This window comes from Ursus arctos, unplaced genomic scaffold, assembly GCF_023065955.2.
Source record: "Ursus arctos isolate Adak ecotype North America unplaced genomic scaffold, UrsArc2.0 scaffold_31, whole genome shotgun sequence".
Classification (NCBI taxonomy): Eukaryota; Metazoa; Chordata; class Mammalia; order Carnivora; family Ursidae; genus Ursus; species Ursus arctos.
This window is the reverse complement of record NW_026622997.1, coordinates 27,806,545-27,829,976: the sequence shown is the minus strand read 5'-3', so window position 1 is coordinate 27,829,976 and position 23,432 is coordinate 27,806,545. Positions and strand designations below refer to the sequence as shown.

Here is a 23,432-nt window from a genome sequence, read left to right as displayed (position 1 = left end):
AGATGATAAGAAGAAACAAATATAGAGTAGTATTTGTCAGTGAAACAGAGATGGGGCTCATGTAGGCAATGACCTAATTCCATGCCATAGGATCTCTCTTTCCAGGATTTTCCTCAGTATCTTCCCCACTCCCTTCCAGTCTGCTGCATCCCCCCACCCCCTCTGCCCCTCTTTCTCATCTCAGCACCTATGAGCCCTCAGAGAATAAGTGGGGACAGACAGAACTGGGCTGGCTGCAGGTGCTGGAAAGAGGTAAGCACCAGTAATACATCATGTCAAGAGGGCCACCTTGGGAACACAGAAGCACAGCTTAGAGTAAGGAGAGATGGGTCAGGAGGAAGAACACCTCTCATAAGTAGCTAATAGTGATATTTTTGCTTGGTTCTTCCACAGAAATTGATGTCTCAAGATACAGTTCAGAACAAAGTAAGTACTTAGACCCAGGAGAAAAGGAAAAATAGAAAGCGTAATGGAATTTCCATAAGGGACCAAGTCTGTCTTGTTTACCATTGTATTCCCAGCACCTTGCATAATGCATCATTCCATGAACTGAACTTCTAAATTACTGGGAGAAATCCACCAGAGATTTCCATGCAACACTGAGTTTGGGCAGAATAAATGAATAGGGGGTAGGTCTGCATGATTCTGAGGCTTTCTTCAGATGCCTCCTGTGGAGCAGCAATAGGAATATCAAGTCATGAACACAGCAATGGAATGGAAGGTCTGATTCTAGTAGTGAAGAGGGCCTCAGCAAAGTGGCTGGGTAGAACAATCGAATGTAGCTAGGAATAATAAAAGAGTAAGCACAACTAAGATAATTACGATTGGGAAGAGCACCAAGTGCAAGATGTGACAAGATGAAGCAGATATTCCATGGCAATGTTTAGTGAGAGGCCAAAGTTGCTGAAAGCTGGCCCAGGATTAGTAAGAAGGAAAACAGGAGCTAAGAGCTGGAGTACCAAGAAGGAAAAGCAATATGAGACCCCTTCTGATTACTATTTAGTCTAGTGAAACTGGTTACTGGCACAGTCACTCATCTGCTCCAGCTATGCAGTCCCTATTTCCTGCAAAGAAATTAATTAATTAATTCCCATCATCATTCATTACTGGGAGTTCATCTCTACATTAGTTCTCAGAGTCTCTCTTTTTTTTTTAAGATTTTATTTATTTATTTGAGAGAGAGAGAGAGAGAGTGCACGAGAGTGGGGTGAAGGGCAGAAGGAGAAGCAGACGACCTGCTAAGCAGGGAGTCTGATGTGGAATCCCGGAACTCCAGGATCATGACTTGAGCCAAAGGCAGACATCCAACCAACAGTGCCACCCAGGCGCCCAAGCTCTCAGAGTCTTAAAACCCCATTCCTTTTCAAGAAACAAAACCATGAAACACTCTCTCCTTTTTACTCCAGGTGCTGGTCTTCTGGACTACGAGGATGGTAGAGGTAAATAGATTAGGAACTACTACAGAATTAATGAAGGGATGTGTTCTTTAAAGAACAAAATAAACTCATCTCCCTTTGAGCACAATTTGTTAGGTCAGCACACCTTTTACTGTTATAATATCCAACTGCCAATCCACCTTTCTATGCATATATATATATATATGCAATTTATTCATTTTTCTCAGAAAAGGCAAATACGTCCCCTTCTTAGACATTAAAAAATTTTTTCCAACTCCTGTTTATACCAAGATCTTGGAAAGGCTAAGAACCCTCTCTGAAACAATTTCCTAGATGTGTAAAATAGGGATAAAGTACATAATTCATAGGTCGTCATGAAGACTGCATAGTATACATGAAAAGACACAGTAAGCTATAAAGCACAGTAGGTGAGCACAACTTGTATTATTATCTTCATTTCAGAAGATGAAATTGATATTCAAAAGGTTAAGAGACTTACCCAAACTCACCTAGCAAAAAAAGGAGTTGGATAGCAAATCCTGGCTTTGGCCCTGAGCTCAGTACTCATATTCTCACATGACACTATCACCACTTAGTTAAGACAAAAAAGGCTCCTTTTAAACTGAATTTCAGCATGTATTATTAATATTAATCTAATTAATTAGTTAATTAATATTAACCAAATCAGGACTTGTAGTCTGACATGATGCAAAAATAATGATAAAGCTTATTTGAAATAAAACATCCAGAAATCTAATGGTTCTAAGTAGATTCCAAGGCACCCTACTTTTTTGTAGGGACACACACATACACACATATACATGCACACACATACACACTCTACAAGCATAAAGACTCATATTTCCAAAAGGAGAGAGGAGATAGCTGGGTCATTCTGCTTGCTGTCATGCCCCACACTTGGCCTCTTGGTCCATGCCTCCTCCTCTTCTATGATTCATCTGTCATGAACAACAGTGAGGAACCATGGCATCCTCTCTTTCTTTCCTGAAATGGAAACCAAAGGAAATAGGAACATCTAGGAAAGGAGAAAAATCCTACGAGTTGGATTTAGACATATAATGAAACATTTCTTGATGAGCTGTTAGTAAACTTAATCTGTTTTTTTTCCCCCAAAAGACGTTCCCTCTCAGAGATCTAAAAGAGGAAGAGGTAAACAGATTTTCACCTAATAAGGAAATAATGTAGACATAGCTGTCAAGGTAGATTCTCATTATGTTTTCATCTTGTCTTTTAGGATTCCGGCATTTGTATTCAACAGAAAGTGGTAAATAAATTAGATATTGAATTGTTAAGAAATTAATACAGACATCTATTTATGATAAATTAAGAATCTTATGTTTTTCCTTCAATCCTCTAGACACTTCATATGATGATCGAGGTAAGTATATTTAGAGATTATGGTAAAATTAAAGGAAAATTGATGTTTTTTTCCTATTATAACATGAGGGGCTGTAAAACCTAGGTAAAAAGGCAGGAAACCAAAGTAACGTATAGAGGATTCTAAGAACTGTTCACCTTTACACCACGTGGTATCTTTTTCTCCAGTACTATCCAATTCCTCTTCTATCCACCTCCTAATCGACTAGAAGTAATCTGAGTACTCAAGAAAAATTCAATATCCCAGAGCTCAGGAATGTTAGCCACTCAGTGTGCCTTTTCTAATATAAATATTAAGAAATGGAGGAATAAATCCCTGAAAATTCATCACATTAAGGTTTGACCTGTGCACTGAAATTCTAAGAGTACAAAGAAGGGCTGCTTTTGTCTACTGTTGTCATTTACATATCATTGTCTACTGTTGTTTCTTGGGAAACAAACCTCCTCAGAATAGTTACATATCATTTGTCTACTGTTGTCATTTACATATCATTGTCTACTGTTGTTTCTTGGGAAACAAACCTCCTCAGAATAGTTAATCATCACAACACTACATTAAACCCGTGCAAGAAGCTACCGGAATGTAAGGGTACACAGATAAGTAATATGCAACTAAACACAAAGAAAGGGAGAGAATTAACATGCACTCAGTATCTCCTATGCGCTAGTCACTCTTGTGGACGTTTTTCATTTTATTTTAATATCTACAGGTTTAACCTGTACAGGTTAATATTTAACCTCTACAGGCTAGCTTCCAGGTTGCTTTGGTGCAAATTGGAAAGAGTGTTCCTTTCTATAGGCAGAGGCAACCCCACTCAAGGACACTGCTGGGATTTCAGTCCCCAAATCCCTCTGTGCAGTGAACAACCTATGCAACCATAATGCAGTGGTCCTGAAGATATAGGAGGGGTATCTCTCTCTTCACATGTCCAAAACCCAACTGACCCTGTTACATAGAGGTACCGGCACCAGCATCAGTTGAGTAAATATTTTGCCATTTTTTCTCTTACTTGGCTTCAACTTATTTTATAACTAATATGTTCTTCTTTTTCAGTGTTTCTATGCATAGTTTATTATCTCTTCTCACTACATATTTACCTTTGTTAACCTTTGCCTCCTTTTTCATCTCATTTGACTCATAAATTAAGTCATGAGAAGATTTTGCCTCCAGTTTCTTGCCTAGTTGTATATTTGAGGGTGTTGGTTGGGAAATCCTCTGTAATGATATCAAAACCGCAAAAACAGAACATCCAAACTGACTTTTCTTGGTTTTATTTGTGTTTTTAGAGGGATCCAAAGGAGATTACAGTGAGTATTTCTCTCGTTTTTCAACAAAAATTTGCTTCCATGGGTAACATTTCCCTCGATTGTAAATGCTTTGAGAAAAAAGAAATGCCATCAGTTCCATGAATACTAAGTGATAAATTTTCCTGGCGCTGGTTTAGGATAGTCTGTCATTAACAGACTGTCAGTTTCCAAACGTGGTCTGCTGGTTTCCAAACTGACTGAGAGGAAAGCAAAAAAGAAAAAAAAAAAAAGATGAAATGATGAGTGACAGAAAAGGGAAGTGATAGAAATAAAGAAGAAGAAGAGGAAAGGAGAGGAAAGGAAAGGAGTGGGGGAGGGGTGAGGACAGAGAAATGTAAGCCACAGAGTTTCATAGGAATAACATCTGTCTACTAAAAGCTGAAACCCTTTATAGAGATGGAAGGGATGGAGTTAGTGGGAGTGGCCTCCAGTAGTAGGTCAGTAGGTCTCCCTGGGCTTGGGCTGCAACTCCTGAGAGGAGGTCACAGTGATTGATATGCAAGGTCAGTGAGCCAAATTCTGAGGATTCACCTCATTTTTCTGTGTCTGTGTTTTAGCTCCATCAGCCAACTCCCTAGGTAAGTTCCTTATGGCTTTTCTACTATCATCTGGTCAGTATGCTCTGTAGTTTCTGCATTTGTTTTTTTCTTTTCTATCTTTTAAAGAAGTTTGTAAACTAAAGTACAAAAATAATTGACACTTGTAAAATCCATGCGCTAGATTTGACAACTGATATTTTGTCATATTTCTCAAGTGACAGATAATATAGAAATCCCTTCGTTCCCATCCCCACACACATTCCACTCTCCCCACTTCCCAAACTCTTATAAATGTACCATAAATCTTGTAAGTTTATTCTCATCTATTCATATAATCTTCATGTATCACTGAACAATACATAGTATTGTTTGTATATATGTTTAAAAATTTTACTAAAATGACATCACTCTGAAAGTATCATTACAAGTTGCTTTTTTCCCCAAAAATAGTGTAATATTGAAAACATATAGAAATCCATGTTATGCATTTTAATTGTTAAATAAATATCCCAACTTACGAACATTATTTTTTCTATTCTTTCTCCTACTAATGTGTGTGATTTAGATTCTTTGAAATGTGTTGAGACCTTTGATGCTTTGTAAGTAAACTTACAAAGAATATTTTTTATTGGTTGGGTCAAGACTTTGCCCACAGAGGTACTCTCAGTCCAAGCTTATTAATTTTATTATTCAAGTATTCTCTCTTGTTATTCTGTTGCATGATATGCTAGCTTCACACAGATATGCTCAAGTCTCCAAATATAATTGCCTCCTTTTGATGTCATTTTTCTTTTTAATACTTCTGACTTTTCCTTTGCATATTTTGATTTTTGTTGGATATATACAAGTTGTAACTGTTCTTTTTTAAATTTTGCTTTTTTACAATGATACCATGTCCATCCATAGACTCATGAACACTTCTGGCTAAATTTTACATTATCTGATACTAGTATTGCTCTGAAACCTTTATCGTAATATGTATTTCCCTATTATTTATTTTTCTGTCCTTTTACTTTCAAACTTACAGCTTGTTTTCTCTCATTTGTATCTTTTTAAAATAGCATATTCCTTGACTCTGTTCACATTCACATTAACAATTATAAAATTTTGTCTTAGATAAATTTAGTCCATTTTACATTTATTATATAATGTTGATATATTTTACCTAAGTTCTGCCAATTTTATTGTGTTTTCTATTTGCCATGTTTTATTTTTTAAATCTTCTTTCCTACTTTCTATCAGATTGTTAAATTTTCTTGTTCCTTTTGTTTTGCTTTACCTGTTTTGGTAGCTTTTATTTTATTCATTCTTAGATTTATAACATCGGTACTGATTTTTCTGAAAAAACTAATCAGTATTTTTTTCTTACTCTAAGACTACACAATAACCTCTTTTGATTACCCTTTCAACATCTTCCATGTTGTTTTATAGTATGATTTTTAAAACCAAAATAACTATTTACTTTTTTATAGCCAATAGATTTATAAAAATATGTCACCATTTTCTTTGTTTATAACTTTGCCATATCCTGTGTCATCTTCTCTTTTAATTCTTACCTAAGTACAATCCTTTAGTTGTTTTTAAGGCCCCATATGTGTGTGAACATTTCCCTAAACCTTTATATGACCGAAAATAGCTTTACTTCACCCTCAGCCTTAAATGAGAGTTTAGCTGAGTATATAATTAACATTTCTTTTCTCTCAAGACTTTGCAGATTTATTTCATTTTTTTCTGGCATTTCTTACTGTTGATAATAATTTACTACTAGTTTGATGGTTCCTAAGCGAATATGGTCTTAAGATTTTCTCTTTATCCTTGTATTCTTCATATTAATTATGATGTCTCTGGGTATGAGATTAACTTCATATATCCTGCTCAAGACTCAGAATTTTCCATTCTGTGGACTCCTGTCTCTCTTTAATTATAGAAAATTCTTAACATTAACTGCTATGAATATATACCAAGTTTATACTCATGTCTATATCTATCTATCTAACAAATTGTAGTCTCCCTTCTAAGATTACTATCAAATATATGTAAAGATTCCCCTCTCATCTTTCAGGTATGGTAATTTCTCCTTTGTCTATCTCATCTTTATGAATTATGTTAGTCTGTGATCCTGTAATAGATAATTCTTAAAATCTCAGTGGTTCTATTCATAGAATTCTATTATGTAAAATGAGGGATGCCTGATTGGTAGTTGGCTCTCCTCTCAGCAATGCAAGCAAGTTCATCTTATCCTATGTCTCCACCATCTTCAACTAATGGCTTCTGAGTTCATCATATCTGCCTTAAGTGAGTGCAGGAGAAGAAGCTTGAAGATCATGAGTGGGAGGCTTTTCTGGGAAAACCTGGGTATTATTTCACATATCTCTTTCAAAAACATTAGACTGGCTAGAGAACACAATCATATAGCCCCACCTAACTGAAAGGGAATCTGGGGGAAATAATCAAACCATATTGTATTAGTTTTCTATTGCTACTGTAACTTAATGGTTTAAAACAATACAAATTTAATATCTTAGTTCTGTAACTTAGAAATGGTTTAAAACAATACAAATTTAATATCTTAGTTCTGTAACTTAGAAATCTGACACATGCCTCGCTGGGCTAAAATCAGGGTGGCAGCAGGGCTGCATTCCTTCTGGAAATTCTGGGAGCAAACCTGTTTCCTTGCTTTTTCAGTTTCTAAATATTCCTTGGCTCATGGTCTCCCATCCTCCATCTTCAAAACTAGCAAAAATTGACTAAGCCCCCCCACGAACATCACTCTGGCCTTCTTCCATTGTCACACCTTTTTCTGTGCCTCTTTTCAATCTCCTGCTTCCATTTTTAAAGACCCTTATGATTCCATTGGGCCCACACACATAATCCAGGATAATATCTCTATTTGAGGTCAGCTGGTTAACAACCTTAATTCCATCCACAACCTTAAATCCTTTCTGCCATGTAGCCTAACATATTCAGGCTCCAGGACCTAATGGACATGGACATGGACATCTCAGGGGGAGATTCTTCTATCTGACCCATATGTGCCTTGGAAGAAAAGGAAATTACTTTGGTGAATAGCAAGTCAATCTCTGTCACACTCTGTCCTTATTTCTTGATACTGGGTCCTGGATAATTTCCCTCAGATTTACCATTCATTAATTCTTTCTTCAGTTACATCTATTCTCTTTGTCTACACCCCCCCCCAATGATTTTTATAAGTTAATGACACTATTTTCTACACCAATTTTCATTTTGTTCTTTGTCAAATATAGTTGCTCTTGATTAATTCTGTTTTTGCTTTATAGATTCTATTCCTTCTTCCACATCTTTGAATATATGAAACACACATGTTTGAAAACTTCTTTTGAATTCCTTTTCTCATATGTGTAGTCCCATTTGTTGTGGCGTCTGTCACAGCAATTTCCTCAAATGTATTTTAACGTTAGTCGGTGAGCTTATTAGTTATCATTTGTTTGAGTTCCTCATAAACTCCCTATTGTGCAATAATCTATCAGTATATAGATTTCATAGGACAGTTTTTATAACCATTTCTGCACTCAGAGTTTCTTCCCCATATGAGTGGCTCAAATGAGGGCACTGTACCTGAGTTTGGCTTACACTGAGAGTTCTACCATTGCTGGAGGAGACTCAATCTCCTCAGCCATAGCCTGGAGCAAATAGATCACTTCCTGGCAAACCCTGACAAACGGATATGAATTAATGGTGCCCTTTCCACAGAGAGCGCTTTCGTGAGCCTTGGATATGCAGAATGACTAGTCCCAGGTTCTTCCACAGCATGAGGTCTGTGGCCTTAATTTTTGCTCCCGATCATGTGTTGAAAAGCCAACCTCCCATTAAGATATACGGGTGATGAACCTTCTCACCTGCTGTCAAAATTATGGGTTCCCTCTTGATATATGGCCCTTGGAGACGTCGCTTTCTAGTTTTCAAGTTCAGCTTTATGTTTTAAAACTTTATCATGCCCAGCTTTTCCAAGTGATTAATGGAGAGCGTGAAATATCCATCTTGACAAGTCCCTTTTCACTGCCTTGACTCTTTACCTTTTAATCTCTAGGGACGTCCTGACTTTCGCTTTCTTGTTATTGAGCAACCCCATAAGGACACAAATGATTTTTGAGTAGAAACCCCCTGTTGAAACTGTTATATAGTAATAGTTTGGTACAAAAGATCTTTCAAACAAAGGGGGAAAAAGAGAAAGAAAATTGAGAGAGAAGAGGAGGAGGAGGAAGACAGGTAGAGAAGGAAAACAGAAAGAACAAAAGCAGCAGGATCGGGAAAGAAGAAAGTCACAGAGGCAGAAAAGTTTCCGCGGACTAAGAAACTAGCAATCCTCACAGACGTCGTTATTCTCTTACTAAGAGAATTCAAAAGATAGGTTGCATAGGTGTTGCAATCCTACCCTACCAGAGGAGTATTACTAAGGAAATATATGAAAGCCCAAAAAATAATCCATAAATGGATATTCATCTGTCCACCACACTGCGTTGCACCTGATAAGAGAAAATGGGACGTGACCCATTGCTGTCCTCTTTCCCACAACCTTTTCCTCATATGTAATCTATGCAATCTTAGGTTCTCCCTGAAACACACAGATCTCATTCTTGTTTGTTTTCTTTTAGCACTGTCTCGATCAAGTATTGGTAAGTTCCTTTACTTTTCTCCAATTCAATTCAATGTGTTCCCAGGTTTGAATGGCAACAATGGAGGAGATGTCTAATCCCCTACCTCCATGAGCCATGACTGACACTTAGGGGTTGGTGCTTGCAGGGGTTCCCTGTTCTGATACTCCCCAAAATGCAAAATAGCAACAAAAAAATGCCACATAAACTTTTTTGTGTTTCTTTTTAGGAGAACAAAGGGGTAAGTTATTTTTCTCTTTCCCAATTCTAATTCCCTTTGGTGTATCACAGACCTAGGGGTCATGCCCTAACTCTGCCTAGCCTTGTCCCTCATCTTTTCTTCCTTCTCTATAATTGAGCATTTTATCTGAAGCTAATGAGAGCTTTGGAAAATGAAGTCTACTGATTATGAATAAAGAGAAGATTCAAGTGGTTTTAGCTGGCTATAATGGTTTCAGCAAAACAAAATATCTTCTTTCACTCGGAAGTAGGAGGAAGGAAGGAAGAAGGTTGTGAAAAGGGCAGGGAATGAAAGTAAAGGGGAGAATTGTAATTAAATATGCCATGTTTGTTGAGTCCATATTTACAGGTTTTGTAGATAAGAAAAGTGAACTCAAGGGTATTATCTAATTTACCCAAAGACACACAGTTCACAGAAGGTAAAAGTGAGGTTCTACACACTGAGCTTTTGACTAAATCCTGTGCTTCTCCAACTATCCTCAGGACACCATTAAAAATATTTAATTTTTCAATTTAAAATATCTTCCTGAAATAAAAAGTTTCAGGAAATTTAGGACATTATGCATATATAAAAAAATATTACTTCAATTTTTAATATGTAATTTAAAAATGCAAAAAATGTGAATTAATCTAAATCTCAAAATTATTTTGCTAGTCCAATATTGACATAACCGCATCTGATGAATAAGGTTGTTTTATTACACAGATATATAATATGTTACGTAAGAGAGAGATATATGTACATAAGATATATATATGTAAGGTATATATATATCTTTTAAGGTATGCATGTGTGTACATAATGACCTTGGAAAACTATCAAGCTTAATATTTTATTACTGTTATATCAAAACAGGTTTTATTTAGTTGTGCTTTGTTTTCATCCAATTAAGTCATAGAAAGGATAATTTACTACAGGAAGAAAATAAAATATCTTCAGGTTGACATGTGCTAAGTAATCAACTCAGATCTTTAATTTCTTCCATAATATTTCCAGGCCCTGTGGTACATGAGTATGGAATCAAAACATAGCCATTGCTCAGAGGGCTGCAAGAGACATAGTACTTTAAAGGACAAGGGGGCTTGTTAAAACAAAATAAGGAAGAGAACATTTGGAGAAGTTAAAGATAGTTCATAGAAGGTAAAACTGAGGTTCTACACTCTGAGCTTTGGACTAAATCCCGTGCTTGTCCAATCTGCTGATATGAATTCCATACGGCATGGTGTGCTGGGATTTAAGAGAGTAAGAAAGAAAATCAGATTAAGAGTTATACTAATCATTAGGATAATATGCTCCTTAAGATTAGAATTATCTTCTGATGGTGAATAAGGTAAATGGATATGTGACACATACTGGAATTAATCTCAGAGGAAGGTGAGTAATTAGTTATTATATATAGTATTTAGCTGAAAGATACATGGGGCCATTCACCCCTGAAGTTCAATGTACTCTGTGGTCGTAGAGAATGGATGAGGCCCTCTTGAGAGGTCATTCTCAGAGACATCTCAGTGGACTATGGTAGCTTGGGGAAGGGCTCTCATACCAGGAGCACAAAGGGCTTGATTCTATTATTTCTTTGAAAATCTTAAACCAGCATAGTGCCTGAGGCAGAGGAGGCTACGGTCCATCTGTCCCATGCAGGTATATACAGGTATACATAGATAAGGACTCCACTTTGAAACAATATTATAATGATATGTATGGAGTATATGTGTTACATCTTCATAGCAATCCTATGAAGTAGATATTATTATAAATCTTGTATTTAAAATGAATAATCTTAGGCATAAAAAATTAGATAACTTGTGCAAGGGCACACGCCTAGTACGTAGAGGAACAGGATTCAAACCCAAGCATTCTAGCATCTGATCACCCACTGTACTTCATGAAGACTGATCAGGACCTCCTTTCTAAAAAGAGTTCCATGAGAATCATATGCTTTTTAAACCATTAATCCAGACTCTTGTGGGTTTTTGCTATTATTCCTTAGTGTCAACTCCAGGAGCAGTATTTAAGTTTCTTTTCTATTTCTTAATTCAGTAAAGAGACATGTGAGTGAAGAAGAGGTTAAAAAAAAAAAAGTAGTACATAGGACAACTAAAGAAAGTTTTAACCAACACTTACATCTTCTAAGTTCCCTTAAGAGTTTCAACCTTTACAAAGAAAATGTAAATGGCCTTCCTGTTCATCACCAGTCCTCCATGTCTTTCTGGGCCTCTGGGTCACATCACCAAAGTGCAGTACCCTTCCACAATCTGTGACCAGATCACAGGAGAGGGGAGTGAAGAGCTTCTTCCCAAAGCTTCTCTTCAAAGGGGATTAACTTTGATGCCTTTAAACAGCTGACCTCATGAATTTATCTGTGTGTCCATTTAGCACAGTTTACAAGGGAATTGAGCACATTTCTAGTTGTTTCTCTGCCATGAATCTTTGGTATCTGGGGCCCTTACTCTCCCTACCTGCACTTTCCCAGGCAGGCCCTAAATTTAGAAGGAGTCTTTTTGCTTCCCCATTATCCTAGATGTTATTAGCTAAGGCTAAAAGGCCCAAGAAATACAGGACTTCAGTTTGTGGATTTAGACTAAGTGAATCATTAAAAGTTGAGCTGAGCAGAGAATTATTAAATCCTGTCTTTTTAGAGATTGGTTAAATAAGGTTCCAAAAAGATGATGGAAATGATCTAAGATCAAACTTCACGCAGGAATTCAACCTCCAACATAAGGCAAATACGAAAAATGCTCAGCCTTCTTCCACTGAATATAGCGGGGTTCATTCTATAGTAGTTTACATATTACTAATACTGTCATTATTTAATATTGAAAGTTCCACAAACCTTATCTATTATTTAAGTTATCTTATAAGAGGAACACTCCAGAGATTAATTTAAAAAGAGAGAGAGCGTCAATATGTAGGAAAGAAGTTAATTTACTTTTTAAAGGAATATTCCAGAAAGAACAGAAAGAGAAAACTGTTTGCCATACAAAGGAAAGTGCACTGAACTTTGAGTCAGAAAAATTGGAGGCGAAAACTACATATATGTTTTAGCATACTCAGGCATAGACCTTCTCCTCTCTCTGCCTCAGTGAACTTTTTTTATAAAATTGGAACCTTTCTAACATTGCCTCTCTTCAGTTCTTGAAGCTATTTCATTATGGAGAGGAGATTCTCCAAACTGAGAAGAAAGAAAGAAAGAGGGAGGAGTGGAAAATAGGGGAAAGGAAAGATGCTGAATGAAATCAGAATATTGAAAATACAGTAAACCTGGAGACTCTCCTGAGAATTTCACTCCTGGATAGTGTCCAAGGGGGTGGAAGATTCGAGATACAAGTGCGGTAACCCATGTGCCTACTGGGGAATAGAAGGTACAGTTTCTGGAAAGACTCCTGGGAAATGGGTGGATTATTTAAACCATTAACTCTAAACTGATTTGAATATTTGTTATTGTTCTTTAGCGTTACTGCAAGGATCCATGAGTAAGTTTTTCTTTTCTTTCAAAATCTGGTATCGTGGGGCTCCCACACTAGGCAGAGGACGGTTCCCTGTCTTATCTGGGGAGATATGCTATGTCAGAGCCAGAGCACTTGAGGCTCATCATTCTCTACCTCCTCCTTCATTAGCTGTCTTACCTACACCACGTTCACCTGTTCCACCTTTCTCCCTAAGACAATGACACACCCCTTCTTACTTTCAAGCAAATTCCTGCACTCATGTCATGTCAAGGGACCTCATCTCCCAGCCCCACCTTCTCTTCAGCAGTCATAGCTTCTCTCTTCTATACCTTTGTATTTTCCTCTTCCATTAACTCCCTCTCCTTAAAGTAAAGATCACGTTTGATTTTCTTCCATCCCAACAGGTCCTCCCTGGTCGCTGTGCCCCTTTCTAACTACATCACAACCACCCCACCCCCACAAAGAAGGAAATCATGCTGCTTATTACTTTGGCTGTGGACTTAGGATAAGATATTGTTCACCCCATTATTGAAAATATGCATTATTTCTCCATGAATTGAGAGTGGTATAAGAAGAACTATTAAAAACCACTTTAAAAATAAGTTTGCTTGTTAATTAATGTATTACAAATAAACAGGGAGACTGTTATAGATGTGGCTCTGGAGCCAGGCTGCTTGGAGTTGTACGCCAGCTCCCTGTTTACTGGTTGTCTGAACATAGGCAAGTCATTTAATTTCTCATTAAGCTTTTATAATTTCAACTGCCAGCTGAAAAACTAACAGGAAAGAACAGAAAAGTGGGAAACTATAGAAGACATGAATGGAAAAAGAAGAAAAATTGAGATGATAAGGCTTAAATCAGTCTCCTGGAACGGATTTCCATTTACTGCCAAAGCAAAATGAATGCATTTTCTAAACAGAGGGAAGACTGAGAGAGGAATGAGGGCCAGAAAAGTAAGGAATTAGGGAAAATGACACCAAAAATTTTAAAAATTTAGGAAGAGATAACCCTGGTTGACAGACTTTTTTTTTCTTCTGAGTTATGTGCTTCTGACAAAATTTTTCATATGGAATATTGTATTTTTGGTCACGCTTAGAACAAGTAAATTACTTCTTGCTCAAAGATCATGATTTCATGATTTTCTCTAAAAAGTATCACAATTTCCAGATGCTTCACGACCTGAACAAGTTTGTGAATTACAGGTTTTAATTAAATTTGACCCAACCCATACCTATGATTAAATTAATGAAAAAAGGGAATTCATTTCTTCTATGTCAGCTCCGGCCACAGCCTGTGGTGATGTGGACCTCACACTATACTGTTGTTGAAATGTGTAGGGTGCTCACTTCAACCCCATCCCTTTCCAAAGTAGAGCTCCCAAACTGGCAACCCACTAGCCCAGTGCTACCTGTACATGTGCTCTGGTTGACCAGCATCGCATCAATCTAAATTCTGAATTCGAATGCTTCTAGATAGAGTGTGTATTTTTCAAATGCCCAACTTCCCCACTATCCCCTAAAACTGACAGATTCACAATTCACGAGACTTGCTGAGGCAGTTGAGCATGTGACCCCCACAAAGACAACAAGTATTTCCATTTAGTATGGAAAATTTCATACTCTCTAAGAGAGCTAACTCTGGTATTTCCATTAGGTAGACTATCCACAGAAGCTGTGTCCTTAATCTAAACATGCATAATACTTAGTATTTTGCCAGGATACTCAAGTCTTATAATTAAGCTTTTCATCTGCTTCTTCACTTTGAAACTAAGTGGAAACCTTTCACTGTCATGCTTATTTGTCTTCAACTAGACAAGGCCACAAAACTCTGTTCAAAAATTTCTGAAAATATATATGTTCCACCCCTGCTTATACCTTTGCCTGTGGCAGATACCAGTAGGTGATCAGAGTTCTCTTTCCTGCTCAGCCCACATACAATCTAAAATTTTTCTCATGTCCAGGGAGTTGCTACCAATTGTTCAGAATTAGCCCATTAGGGGTGCCTGGGTGGCGCAGTCGTTAAGCGTCTGCCTTCGGCTCAGGGCGTGATCCCGGCGTACCGGGATCGAGTCCCACATCGGGCTCCTCCGCTGGGAGCCTGCTTCTTCCTCTCCCACTCCCCCTGCTTGGGTTCCCTCTCTCGCTGGCTGTCTCTCTGTCACATAAATAAATAAAATCTTAAAAAAAAAAAAGAATTAGCCCATTAACCCAAATATATTCATCATTCCTGATATGGGTCAATAATCTTACATCTCAAATATATGGGAACCCCGTCCTTTGTAAATTATCTTTATTTGGTAGTGGGAACGACATTATGTTACCTTAGTCTATAGCACATGGAAAAGGTGGTAGCTCTTCCCAAGTGCTGAGATCTTATCATTTCTGTGAAAAGTTACTATTTCCCCCAATACAAAACAAACCAGCAAACAGAAACCAAGTCATAGATATAAAGTAAAAACAAATAGTTGCAAATTTTTCAACTCACTAAAACCTTGGAACTCACTAAATAAAATTTTTTTAAAAATAATACTTCACCACTTAAAGAATGTTCAATAGAGAAATTGGGGAGGAAAGTAACAGGGAGGAAGAAGTTCAGTGAAAATCTCAAGAACAGGAAAACGGAAGTCCCAGTAGGTTCTAAAACTTCAAATCATAATTTCACACATATACAAAACCTTTGAAATTCCATGGGAAAATTAATTTATCTCATAAATAAACTTGTTTCAGTAAAGAGGTTTTGATATCTTAAGATTGGTTACTCTCAAGGAAAAAGCAGTCGTTCCCCACTGCTGCCAGTCTCACTGCAACATCAATGGGTATAACGAAGGCACTGAGGTAACGAAGGAATACAAAAAGATTTTTTTTTTTAAGAGTGAAGTCACACAGATCAGCAAACCAAAACAACACAGTGAAGTGCTTATGAAAATGCCCTGTCACCAGCATTCAGAACTTTCCAAATGACAATAAGATATAAGAGGGAAAAATAGAGAAAGTAGGAAAAAAGAGTAAACTAAAGCTGAATACCTTCAACACAATGAAAACTTCCTACTTTGCAAGAGTTTCATTCCTTTGCAGTCACTGAATATATTTTTTTTTTTACTGAATATTTCTTTCCGTAACAATTCTGACAAAACTGATCAGGTTTCCTATCCATTATTATTCTTGATTTTTCACTGTAGCCATGCCTCTAAGAAAGGAGGTATAATTTTCATTTTAAAGAGAAAAAAAGTAATGTTTCAAAGATTTAGTGACTTAATGTAGTCATAAAACTAAACAGTAGCAAAGCTGGGACTCTCTAGTCTTGGATATTTATTTAGTTATTTGAGAGAGGGAGAGAGAGAGTGTGTGCAGGAGAAAGCAGGGACGGGCAGAGTGAGAAAGAGATAGAATCTTAAGTAGGCTCCACACTCAGCCCAACAGGGGACTTGATCTCATGATCCTGAGAACATGACCTGAGCCGAAACTAAGAGTCAGACACTCAAACCTTCTGAACTATCCAGGTGACCCTAGTCTTGGATCTTTAATCTCAAGACTACTTGTACTGCACATGTCGGGAGGAGGGGATGGGATTGCCTACCCTTCATGCTCTCTGAAAGTCTAAATCTAGATGAGATTATATCTGTCAATTTTTTTTTTTGCTTAAACAACATTTATCTCTCATAGTTCTTGTCATTTTTCATCACAGGTGATGCAAAAGTCCTCAAAGCAAATCCAGAACCTTTATGTAAGTTTCTCCTATTTTTCAACTCATTTTTTTTTTTTTTGGTCTTCTACAAAGTGCCTACTATGCGGGGGGCGGGGGCTGGAGTGGGGGTTAAGTAGGCACATAAAGGAGGAGGAAAGGAGACAACTCACTATTTTACTGTTCTCCTTTTCTTGACCAGTGTGAGGAACTTGAGGCTGATTTCAGGGTCCCTCTAAGCGATGATTTTCTTATTTAGCAAAGTGGAAACTCTGCTAATACAATTAATTAATAGATGAAAGGGAAAATCCTGTGGTTGGATGAAGTTGTTTACCAAAAACTTTTAGAAGGATTTGACAGTAGGAAGATAGTAAAAATTGAGAACAAGAAAAATAATTGCAGGAAATACTATCTTAAGAGTCTCCTGCGGGGGAAGAAAGGGCGGGGGGAATGAAGACTTACCTTCTCACTGCTTTCCATGTAAATGTAATAATGTAGTAAATGCTTGACCTGAGGCTTCCTGAAATCTGAAAGAAAACTCCTTCAGTCATGCTCTCACCAGACCTACCCTTTGTGTTTGTATTTCAGCTGGCACTGCAGGACCCATAAGTAAGTTTCTCTCCTGTGCTTTAATTCCCCTGTGCTTTGCTTTACCCCACATGTAAGACTTTCTTATTCATGGATGTTTTTATTTTCTCCTGCACAAACTGTCAATTATTTTCTCTTTCTTTATTCCCTATTCTTATTTTAATAAGCTGGGAGCCTCCCTGAGGAAGTACTATCACTTTTAAATTTCTCAAAGTCTTGAGATTCAATGGCCAAAGGAAAAGTGTTAAGAATAAAAGTGTTAGAAAGGTAGGAATGTCCCTTGTTAGAAATCCCAGTCACACTCAGAGGAAGAGAGCAGTGTCAGCTCACTGACTGAGGGTCCCCTGCTATTAACAAAGAATACGTCTGGAAGACGCGTCCAGATAGCACCTTAAATGACATTACGACAAACATCTCTGGCAGAAGCATTGGGAATGAGGGTGGGTGAGAGACAGTTGATACAGAAAAGGAAAAAAAAATGGTAAATGGAAACAGTGATCTATACATGCTGTGAGATTTCACCAGTCTCGTAATGGCCTGCTGCTTAAAGTGGGCCCGGGGATCTGCCTTAGCGTCACCTTGGAGCTTCTTAGCAGTGAAGAATCTCCACGTAAGACCCACTAAATCAGAATCCTCATTTTAAGAAAATCCCCGGGTGGCTCAGAACCATTACTTACAGGGTTTCAATCCTTTATAGCTAGAAAAGTTGAGTGCACTAGATCTAAGTTTAACCAGCACCACCACAGCAAGAGTAGTCTTACAGTAAATGACAAGAAAGATGAAACCCACCAAGGTTTCATTCATTTCTTAATGCATTTCTATCCATCACTGCTGAGGATGTGCAGAGCTTGAGCCCCTGGGGCAGGGCCAACCCTAAAGGGAGAGGAAGACTGAGTTGAGGGTTAGAGCTCATGACAAATCACATGCTGTGTCTACTCCTCCTGGAGCATTTATACACATGAAACATGGTTAAAATAATCAAAGTCAATCAAGAGTAAACACTGGGAAGTGTCACTAAAGCACATGCAATCCTAGAGGTACAGAGAGGTGTCCGTGCGTATGGTGTTTGTAAAGGAGAAGGCTGTTATTGCTAAGCATGTGGGTCTAGTGCCTCAATCCCTTTACCAGCCAACTGCACCTATGACAGCCTTGACCCACCTCAGAGCTCCCGTTCCCTTTTATGCTAAGATATTGCAGGCCAAGTTACTCCGATGAATAAGGGAGCCGAGGTCACCCGCAGGAGACAGAAATTCCCACTGCTTCCTTCAGAAGATGAGGCCATAGATTCTGGCTAAACAAGTTCAAATTAGCCCAGATGGAAGAAAGGTAATGGCCCGTGGAATCTACGGAGTTACAGTGACCCATCAGGGAAGGAACCCTGACCACCATATCCCTGCAGCTCCAGCTGTCAGATCCCAGGAATTATAGGGGTCCTCCACGGTGGGGAATGAAGAATAAAATTTATTTACTGTTCTGATGAAGTAGAAATTTTGTTCCCTGTGTCTGCATTTATGATGTTCTCCCAAAAATAATTTCAGTGCAAACTGTAAATTTTCTGTGCCAAAGAACCATTCTAATTACTCTGTCTTGCTTTTCCCATATTTTAGCTGGAACCATTGGACCCATAAGTGAGTTCCTTTCCTGTTTCCGAATTCTGACACTCCCTGGTCTTCTGTGGGCTATGGGACCTCTCCTTACCCAAGCTCTTTCTATCTGTAGGCTTTCTCACCCACGCTTCTTGATCACATGGTTGCATCTGAATTACTGACCCCTCCTGATGCTCAAGACATCAGAAAAAAATATCCTGACCTGTCACTGAGCTTAAGACAAGGGAAAGCCTAGTCATTCATATTTAAAATAATATGAAATATAAATGTTTAAAACCAGGGGAAATTTTTCTTTATTATGATAAAAATAATTAAAATAACTATTTGTGGACTTTTCCGAAACTGAGGGAAGAGCTACAAGAACAGGTGGTTCTAGGAGAAGGCAAAAGAATAAGCATGATAAAGACAAAGGAGGAGATGGCGATGGAAAAAAGCGAAGGGAACTGACATCCCACCTGCCCCTAGGAGTGTCAGTCCTTTGACAGCTGAGTGTTGGGCAGGCATACACGGAGAGAGGGGAGGATGCAAGTGAAGGAAAGATTGACAACCTCCAGCCCTAGTTTTATACCTCCCCCTCTGCTGTAGATTTCTCATTTAAGATGAATGCCAAATGACTTAATCTTTAGAGAGGGCTATGGGGCTTCTTTGCTAAAATTATCTACTGATATGCGGTAGTAATTCTCCCTCTGGTTGAGATGCTTCACAGTTTCCTTAAAAGAATATTGGTGGCATGAACATTCTGTTAATATCAAACCTGGCTGATTTTCCTCTTCTTTGTATTTCAGTGCAATTCACAGCACCAATTCGTAAGTATCAAATTTGTTTCTCAACTCTGGTTCCTTTAATTTCTCACCCACAAGGTCTTAAGTACTGATCTGCCTTGTTTTCTTGATGCCATGTTTCTCACCTTCTCTAGCATTCCTATTACACAGTTTCCAAAGAAAGCTTGCATGAAGTAGAGAGCTAATTGTGAAGCCCATGGGCTAATATAAGAAAATAGAAAGCAGTCCCAATGCCCTGTCAGCAATGGAATGTTCACTTTTCAAATTACAATATGTCCCTAATGGAATGAGAGGAAAAAAAAAAAAGAGAGAGAGAGAAAAAAAATTTTTTAAGGAGACATTATGAATTAGTATGGAATGAGCCTATCCCAATCCCCTAAAGGTTGCAAATATCACTGAAAACAAGGGGAGGCCTCCACTTCTGGAAGTCCCCTCTATTGTACAACACGGATGGCCATACAAGCAACCCTTGATGTTCCTAGGGTTTCTACTTATGACACTCCCTCTAGAGTGAGGGCTGAAGAATGGTTATTTCCCTTACAGTGATGAAGCATACTGATTATCTCCCTCTCCCCCTCACCTCTTTCCCTCTTCCTCTCTCTTTCCTTCTCCGTTTCTCAGCAGGAGCTACAGGACCTATCAGTAAGTTTACTGCCTGATTCTCCACTGTAGAGAATTTTAATTTCCTGCAGTATCTTAGGGACCCTTCCCTGGATTCTGTGTTGGGATTTCAGGGGTTTGGGGGTCCACATTTTCTTGGTCTTTTTGTTGTCTTCTACCTACCATTTCAGTAAATCATTAATGATAGTGTGAATGTACATTCCAGTGCCAAACACAAACTATAAAGCAGAAGATGAACTCTTGAAGGTTTCCAGTGGCTTATCAATATCACAGAAAGGACTTTTAAAAACAGAATGAGATGGACAGAAGTGAAATTATAGGGGAAAGGAAGAAAATTAAGTTTAAACGGAGAAGGACTTTTCCAAACTTCTACAGGGGTTTAAATGGGCCAAAAGGGTCACCTCTACATAGTACTTTTGCTACTTAGCCTTTCAGTGGATCCATTAGATAAGGAGTCCCTTATGTGTATTAGATTGTCTCAGCAGCCATGAAGAAAGTCAACATCCCTACTACCCCACTGTAGCTGAGCCCAAGTTTAGCAGCACAGATTCTTACCAGGAAAAGCATGCAAATGGGAACCACGGGCTCCAGAGCCTGAGAGCAGCTACTGATTTCTTTTCTCTTTTCTTTTGTTTATTTTTCTAGAGCTCTCTCAAAAAACCATTGGTAAGTCACCTAACTCTCAATTACAATGTCTTTTGGTCCTTTACAATGCTTAGAATGTCAGTTGATTTTTATTTCAAACGATTCATGCTCATAGACTCCAGGATCAAGTGTTTCCACTGCCTCATTATCCCACTCAGAATTCCTAGAGGTTGGATTCACCCAAGTTCTGCAATAAAAAGATATTAACTATGAAGCTGAAATAAAAAGTGAAAAAATAACCCCCTACGAGCAGTCTTTTCTACATTATATAATCTAGCTTTTTTAGAACCAACATGTAATAAAGATTTAGAACACAGCACTTAAACTTCTTGCTTTCCCTGAAAATAATTATTAGATTATGTTCAAAATAATGCAAATCCTATTTTTTCTTACTATCTGATTTCTCTGAAAAGTTCTCTCCAAGACAGTTAGGTTTTATTTTCACCAACTTTTAGAACTTACCCTATTGCATTTTTCCATGGAAACATTATAAATAATGGTTAGGTTCAAGATACAATTGTCCATAAGAACGTATTTACAAACTAAGCGCAAATAGTTATAGCTTCACACACTGGGTTATAGGATTCCTAACAAAAATTAGGAATTTTTGAAATTAGAAACCTAAAAAAAAAAAATGTTTGAGGTTTCCCATATTTGCCTGACAGAATGAACAGAAGTCCTATATCTGTACCTCGTCACTCTGTGTGATTCCTTCATGAATCTGCATGTCATCCTTTGCAGGGGCCATGCTAATCTTCTCTGTATCGTTCCAATTTTAGAGTATGTGCTGCTGAAGTGAACACTCCTTGTATGATTCCTATAATGGCTTACAGTTTTTCTAACTCTCCCATGCATTATTTTGCTGGGCCTACACAGCATTTCAATGGTGTTGGGTAAAGCCTTGAGAGATGAAAAAATTGAGTTTCAGAAGTCATTCTTCAAAAAAATAAGGGAAGGAAGATAGTTAATGAAGTTAGAACTGAAGTTGTGCTGACGCTCGAATTGAGTTCTTTCCACTACCATTCTGAGTGTTCTAAAGGTTATTAGTCAGGAATACAATGAACTTATAATATTAAAAATAGTGGACAAAAAGGTCTATGGGGAGAGGAAATGAGAGGAAAATGCAATACAAAGAGTAACAGAGAATAAGGATACATGTTAAGAGAAAAATTGAGAGAAATTAAAAAAAAAAACAAAAATAGGAAGAAAGTTGAAGGCAGGAGATTTGAGTTGGAGGCAGGAGAAGAAAAAAGAGTAAATGAGTATAAATAAAGCTGAGAAAGAGAAGCAAAAGAAGTCTACAAAATCACAAATTAAAAACGGAAAAAGAGCAAGAAAATATAGGAAAACTACATAAAAACAAAATAATATTTGAAATGATCATCTGTCTACAGATTTAGTGGCTTATACCCGAGGGCAGGTGTCCTAGGAATTCTACTTGAGGATCAAGGGCACTTTTTTTTTTTTAATAGATACAGTCAAAGCAAACATTAAATTACTTTTGCAAAATACCTAAATTTCTAGCTTGTCTACAACTCATGGCCCAGGATATCCACAACTGGTAATCCACCTTCTAGCTTTTTTACACAGAAAAAAAAAAAAATACAGAGTTAAAGGTTTTGGGGGCTTATGGGTTAGAACTGGGATATTTCGCATAATGAGTGCCATGAAGTAAGGAGCTATGGAGAAGAGAGACAATGCAATGCCCACTGAAAGGAGGGGCGATCTTTTTAGATTCAATTAATCATGCAGACTCACAAGATGATCCCAACCTTTACCAGGCTACTCAGCGAGACTTAAGGCAGGAAGCACAGCTTGCCCCTAGGGCAGCATCAACCATCCCTCTTCTGTGACTGTAGTCCTCAAAGTGGTCTATGCACGTGCCTGTTGCACCACCCAGGAGCTATTCTCTTTGGCCTCCCATAGGCTGCTTACAGGAGCTGCTTGGAGTTAGAAGCCCCAGGAGCCTAAATATCCTACAAGAACTCCACATACATAACCTGTAGGGATCCTATAAGGAACATGCCAAATACATGGTCACCACACTCAGGGAAGCCCAAAGATATGGCTTTCTAACAGATATTTATAGTTCTCCTAGTTCACATGCAATTTACCAAGCAAAAATCATTCTTCCTTTCATTTTTTTATTTTTTAAATTATTTATTTGTTTATTTATTTTAGAGAGAGGGACAGGGACAAGGAGAGGGAGAAAAAGTCTTAAGCAGACTCTGTTCTGATAATGGAGCCCAACTCGGGGCTCGATTTCATGACCCTGACGACATGACCAGAGCTGAAATCAAGAGTCAGACGCTTAACTGACTGAACTACCCAGGCGCCCCAAAGATCATCCTTAAGTAAAAGGAATGTTGTCAAGTAAGAGAGCAGGTTTAATCAGAACTAGAAAATCAACCGAAAGCCAAATTCTCATTAAAAACTGCAGGTTTTGTTGACTCTTTCCCAGAGACACTCAAGCTAATCAAAGCAGTCGTTAGTAAGCTGGAAACTGTGAGAAGACTACATCCTCCCCTCCTACCTTCATGCCTAC

At 37.9% G+C, this 23,432-nt stretch overlaps 1 non-coding gene across 1 annotated transcript; it reads right to left on the bottom strand.

The window, feature by feature from the left end:
* Positions 1-21,584: 21,584 nt before the first annotated feature.
* Positions 21,585-21,690, bottom strand: LOC113243902 (U6 spliceosomal RNA). The gene has a single exon (XR_003312240.1). It is a non-coding gene; the product is annotated as a U6 spliceosomal RNA (small nuclear RNA).
* Positions 21,691-23,432: the final 1,742 nt, after the last annotated feature.